The sequence below is a fragment of the Lutra lutra genome, chromosome 4 (genome assembly GCF_902655055.1).
Source record: "Lutra lutra chromosome 4, mLutLut1.2, whole genome shotgun sequence".
NCBI lineage: Eukaryota > Metazoa > Chordata > Mammalia > Carnivora > Mustelidae > Lutra > Lutra lutra.
This window is the reverse complement of record NC_062281.1, coordinates 29,437,283-29,444,382: the sequence shown is the minus strand read 5'-3', so window position 1 is coordinate 29,444,382 and position 7,100 is coordinate 29,437,283.

The window sequence follows — 7,100 nt, the reverse complement described above, 5'->3', positions numbered from 1 at the left end:
GCATCTAAATTCCTCAGTTTTGACATGCATGCACCTCTGACCAGGATGGCAACTATTCTTTAGATGAAGATCAGTGGTTGGGAGGATGGGGATAGCTGTAGGAACCGGCATCCATATGGAGCTTCCAACAGTTCTGTGTACGCTACCCGGGAGGTGCAAATCTGACCATGGCCAGTGTTCCAAAAAGCCTGTTTTGTCACTAATGATGTAATCACCAAAGGGATGGTCTGGACCAGATATAGCTAACACACATCTTGTTTAATCCTACATAGTTCAGCTTTAAACTAACCTACTGCAATGATTTTCACAGCCTTGAGCCTCTTGTTCCAAAGAAATCTTTCATAAGGTGTGTAAGCAAACAGTTACCGTGGTGAGTTTTGGCTGAAGCCACTTTAGGGGTAGCTGTGCACTAGGGCTTACAGGTTGTTTATGGGAAGAATTTTCTCAGATGAGTTGGAGGGATGAGGAAGGTGAGTTCATGAAGAGCTTATTTTAGTAGTGAATAACTTAGTAAACTTGTTTTCTGTTTACATAGATTTTTAAAATTTGAGGTACTTTGTCCTGATGTCAAAAGGGAGATCTTTTTATCTTCATATAATTTACTTTGCTTCAGTAAAACCAACGGTGTTTCCAAGGTTAATAGGATTAGTTTGTGGCTCCTTTTTTTTTTTTTAACTTTGCTTCTCACCTTTTATTTTCCATGCCCCTTAGTCGTGGCTATTGGGCATGCTCAGTAAGGAACCAGGGTAAGTTTTGAGAGTAATAGTTTCTTTTCACCAAAAGCCTTGATCTTCCAGAGCTAGAAACAGACACTATTCCAGAACACCCTCTTACATACATACCTCCCCTCACTCCCCGGAGTTTTACCCTGCATACCTGCTACTGACACCTGCTAATTCACCAAGCAGGAGCTTTTGCACAGAAACTTAGGCTAGAAGTCTGTGGCCAACCAGGGTAATTACAGCCTTACCTTCTGGAAACTTCCATGGATATTCATACAGGTGCTTTGCCTATATATTGACCTGATTGCATCAATTCTGAGAGCTCAGAGTTCTCAGCTGTAGAAATGGTGCAGTATTAAACTGCCTGAGTTTGCACATCATTTAAATGGAGATGATGGTTTTAAGGATTGACTGAGACTCTTAAGTGTTCATTATAGTGCCCGTGGCACATACATAAACACTCAGCAAATGGTAGTTATGATTCCACATTTTGCTGTGCACTCTTGGCAGCCCCCACCCTATGGACGATGGGAGAGGTTGGCTGATCTTACCATGTTAATCTTTAAACACCTTATGGTGAACTGCAAGTTTAATTAAGAAAGGGAAAGCATTATGTGTTCAGCAGTATCTGAGAGCCTAATTATATCAATGACTCTTCCCAAACCAGTGAGGTAGGCACTACCCCATTTCACATAAGAAGAAACGAAAGCTTAGAGAGGCGGTTGCGCACTTAATTATAGCAAGCTTTGAGGGCAGGTTACCTTAGTGGTTAATCAGTATTCATCGTGGACTATGATTTCAAAGTCCTCTTTGCTAGAAACTGCCAGCTACCAAAGGTTCACCATTAGAATTTCCTTTCTAACTCGTAAAGAATTCAGTGACAATGATGTTACAAATTATAGTAGAAAACACCTATGTGTGTTTTCTAAGAACTTATTTAATAAGTAAGGAAGTTGGTTTGCTTTTATTGTCATGTGAATAACAATTGTTGTTGAATGTCAATGCCATTATGACTGTATTTCCAGTTTACTTGGGTCAGATATTATAATCAAGACAAAATGAAATGTGGTTCATATTCACACAGTTGCAAAAATGGGCCAATTAGCTCACTTGATTGGATCATTGTTCACTTGATCATTGGCCAAGGTCACAGGTTTTGTGTATATGCAGACCACAGCTGTACCCAGAGACTGTCCTGCCACAAACTGTGTCCCTGACTTTGTCTGGTTATCTTCTGAACGTGTGTCTTTAGGATCTGATTGAGAGTGTAAATGGCACAGAAAAAGTCATTTCCATGCATAGGAAATTCTAAGGACATACTCTAAGCTGGTGGTATGTTGAGGGAAATCATTATAGTTTCTTACTTTTATGTCAATTTTGGCTCATTATAAGATATTAACTTCTTCCCCAAATCAGTTTCATTTGCTAAAATAGTCAATCCTTAATTTATATATCAAGGCAGTTTCCAAACCTGTTGATTATTCCTAAATAAAACCAGTGCTTACCTACTTTATGGAGAAAAATGTCATCATCATTAGATATATTGGCTTATGAAAAATTTTTAAAAAATGTTTTGACTATTTCTTTTAGTGGTAAATGAACTAAGATGTACGTAAGGCTACAGATATATTTAACTTCCTTCATTTAAGTTTAAAGTACAGAAGAATACAGGTGCTTTGTATTTCTTTCTAAAGCTTCACAGCATATGTGAACCTCATAGCTGATAAGAAGGAACCCTCATGGAGTAAGATAATTACATGGGTCATCATTTTCAAGACTTTTTTCCATGGACTGCTTTCAGTGTAAGATGTGGAAATTATGACGACCGATTTCGTTGCTCGTTTTCTCTGTATAACCAACAAGCCAGAAATAATGGGCTGGTTCGGAAGAATTAAAGGTCAGTTTAAAATGCTAGCACCTATTGTTTACTGTAGACAGTAAGGCTGGCACACCACGTCAAACACTGCGAGTTGTTTGATTGACAGGAAGGGGAGGGAGGGCCTTACTGCACCATCAGATTGCAGAAACACTGCCGTTGTTCACGGTTTTCATATTCCAGTTCGTTACAGCGCCAGTCTGGCAAAAATGCAATTTTTCAAAGGTATTCAAAAGCCCTTTGATCAAACACCTGCAGGGAATGAGAGTGAAACTCTCCCTGACCGTGGGTCAGATAAGATCACCATGGGAAGGAACTCCGGGGCGGTGAGGAGCAGCGGGTAGGATGCCTGCCTTTAAGAGCATTCGAGAGGGAGGCAGACAGGGTGTTCAGGCCAGCAGCAGCCCTCGGCTGCGGCAGAGTCCCAGGCGCTGATACGATCTGGGGGGCGAGATCCTCTTCACAGTTAAGAGGTGATGCTGAGACCGCTGCAGGGGACGAGTGGGAGGTGAATGGCAGAGCTCCAAGTCCAGCACCCCCGTGTCCAAACCTCACTTTCATGTGGCTTACATATGGGGATTTTTATGTTGAAAACATCTTTAAAAAGAGAGACACATTTACAAAACTTTACAAGTAGGGAAGTATTCCAATCTTTTTTTTTTTTTTTAGAGGGAAGTATTCCAATCTTAATACAAACTCTTCTGAGTAAGATTTGATACAAACTTTGGGAGATTTTAAAAACTGTTTGGAATGACTGCTGTAACCATTAGTCACCACAGCCATTGTGACTGCAAGAGAATCAGTAGTCACAACACAGCACGTCCTCCAGTGGTTTAAAAATAGTACCTCATAGCCACCTGTTTTATTCCATGCGGACTTTCTAATTGTGTTCGTTTGGGACAACAGGGAGTTTGACATTCTTTTAAGATTTGATTGCTAAAAACCATTATTTTTAATTTCCTAGGGTACTGCTTCTTTGTGCACACTTTGCCTGGTACGACAGGGAATAGATGAATCTTGTAGACGTGCTCACTGTGCCAAAATGGAAATTGGAAACTGCCCCTAAACCTTTTAAAAGGAAAAGTCCTCAAGAGAAAAACATATCAGACCTAACCACTACTTAGGCAGGGCCTGTGATAGATGCAAATCACAGACTTCCTTTTTCTCCTGCCACAAATGTCAGAAACGCTTGGCATCTGAGTGCAATGCGTTTTTCCCCCTTTCTGAACAGCTCAGCTTGGAAAGGTCAGCATATCCCTTTGGGGGAAAAAAAAATCTTTTCTTATAAATTGGAATGTTTGCACACAGAACTGTAGGAAATGCTTAACATTTGCTTTGATGGGACAGCAATTTGTTCAATAGGGTGGAATTGTTCTTCTTTTTCCATTTTCGTGCCTATTTGTGCATCACAGGCACACGAATTACTGAATGCAACTTTGAGCGCTTCTGAGATCACATCATCCTGTCCACAAAACCAGCCAACGCCTTGGGCTTCCGAAAGGCAAGCTACGTTCCATCTTTTATTTACTCCAAGGGACTCATTTGTGAGAGACTGCTCTGAATAAAAGCAGTAATTTTCCACACACTATACATACTGAAACCCTGAAGGAGGAGGAGGAAGGGCGGGGAGGCAGAGGGTGAGGAAAAGAAAAACAGAACAACGGGTCCAGGATGTCTTGTTTCACCTTTGTCCACATTTGTTTCAGTGGATAGGACATCCAGTGTCCCATGTCTCAGATGAGGTCATTTTGTTTGACTCCTCTGGTTTACTGAAAGAGGGATACAAATCATTATGACAAAGCAAGTCACTGTTCATGATCAGCTGCCTCCAATGTGATAATCAACATAAATATTTGTGGTTTATGGAGAATTCTTCACCAGAGCCCATCTTTCCATCCGTCTTGAACCAATGAAGAACAGTGCTGAATTTGTGTGTTATATTGGTTTCTCTAGCAACAAGGGATCCCAAAAACAAGCTCATAATTTTTCTTAAGGTAAAAATACTTTAATTTAGCAATAGCCAAAAATAGTTGCAAGGAGGGACTGTAAGGAAAATAATGGCATCGAGGTATTGGTTGAGCTGGGGCTGGACTACAGGAAGGGACCTGAGTCAGCATGGCTCATTATTTTGGGACACTTCCGATTATTCACCTCCAGAAATAGTTTCCCTTCCATTTCAGCCAAATTGCTCTACAGCGTGCTAAGTGGCCATGTGTGTCCTGAGGCACATGTGTACTCCAAGAGAAGACACGCCCTATCAGAGACAAATCACCTCTCTCCACACCTACATCCTTGTGCCTGACGTCCCATCCCTTCTGCCCTTTTAAAGGGCTTCTCTCCTTCAATGAGTCCTTCCTCCTCTGGATTAAATCTCTTTTTCTCCATCGCTCAGCCACAAAAGCACACAACATTCTATCTCCTCTCCATATTGAAAAATAAATGCATGTAACTCGTATCTCCTTGTAATTACACCCACGTCCCAGCAACCTTTCAAAGTAAAACTTATTTTTAAAAAAATGAGCAGTACACATTGATTTCTACTTTTCCTCCTGGATTCACTCGGCAGCCCACTTCAATCTGGCTTCCATCTCCACTTCTCCAAAGAAAAGGATCTTGACAGTTGCTAAGACCTCATCAAAGCCAGTCGACATGTATCTGTTCTCATGTTACTCAGCTCCATGTTTGGATTTCCACACAGTTGACCACTCCTCTCTTAAATCACTGTCGCCTCTTGGTTTTCACAATACCACCTTCCCCTGGTTCTTCTCCTGCCTTTGGACTGCCTCTTCTCAGCTTTTTTGTTGGTTCTCTATCCTCTATCTCTATCTGAACGTGGACGTGCCCTAGGTCTGTCTTTGGCTTTCTTTCCTTCTTTCCACACTCTGGATGATTTCATCAAGCTCATGGTTTTAAATAATCTGTAAAGGCTGAGGAATCCCAATTATATGATTCTAGCCCTGACAATGCCGATGGCTTCCACATTCATATATGCAATGACTCGCTTGGCATTTCCACATACATATTTACTCAACATCTCAAACTTACACTCCCAAACATGTTTCTCTTTCCATTCTCAGTAAATGACACCATCACTGACCCATGTGCCCAAATAAAAACCTGAGATTCATCCTTAATTTCTCTCTACCTTTAACTCTACCACATCGCCTCCCCGCGATCAATCTCTCTGCAAATCACCACAGTTCGGTCTTCGAGTTTTATCTTTAGTCAACTTAATCTCTAGGTCCACTTCCAGCACCAAGTTGTCATAATCACTCATCCAGACGATTCCAGCCGTCTCCCCGCTTCCACTCCTGCCTGCTTACGATGCATTCCACACACAGCGGTAGTTTTAAAAAAAAAGTAAAAACAAAACGCAGATCATGTCATTGTCCTGTTTAAAAGTCCGTTCATATTTCTTACTGCACTTGGAATAAATTCAGACCGACTCTAGCATGGTCTACCTGGACCCATACGGACTAGCCTCTCGTCCACTTGTCTGAGAGCCCGCCTCCCTCAGTTCTTTCCGCGATCTAGTCACTCGGGCCTCCTTGTTGCCCCTCTAACATGTCCTGCCCTTTTCTGACTCAGGGCCTTTGCATTTGTTCTTTTTGAAACATTTTTTCCTTGTATCTTAACATATGTGGCTCTTTTTAATCCATTAGTACTAACGTTATTTCTTCAGAGATTTGTTCCTTACCTTTACCCCTGTCACTCTTGGTTGAGACACTTTATTTGCTTAGAGGTACTTACCATCTAAAATGATTTTCTTCATTTGTAGGCATGTTCTGGGGCTTTACAGACAGAACCTAAGCTCCCTGGGGGCAGAAGCTTTGTCTGCCTCCTTTAGTACTGATGGCTTGATCTGTTAAAGTGCCTACCACCCAGTAAGTATTTGTTGGATGAATTAATTCATTCAAAAGCTATTTTTAGAAGCCCTACTACGTGCCACATACTGTTCTACGTTCTTGACATACATCTGTGAACAAAACAGAACACAGATCCCTGCCCTCAGAAACCTAATACTTTAGTGGGAGAGATAGGCAATAATCAAGTAAATCAAGTAAAAACACAGTATATTTAAAAGTGGTAAGTGCTAGAGAAGGAGAGTTTCTGGGTGCAAACTTAGTCCCATCTCTTTTTTCTTTTACAGTGGAAAAAAACATTTGCTTTGCAGACACTTAACATCTGGCTTCTGAGGTGAACCATGGAATTGTGAGTGGTTTACCTCATTGAGATTTAGCTCCCTTACCTGTAAAACAGACTAATACCCACCTCACAAGGTTAGTGTGGGGGAATAAATAAGGTTATAGAAAATCAAATATTATCTCATCCTTCCCAGCCACCCACCCACCCTCATCTTATCATTCCAAGGGGAGGAAGCATACAGTATTAGCATGTTCTCCCTCTCTGTATCCCTAACATACTAAAAAAAAATCAACCCAACTTTTCTACAAATACTCAACACATCCTTAGCGAATAAATATATGACCAAACAAGTGTAT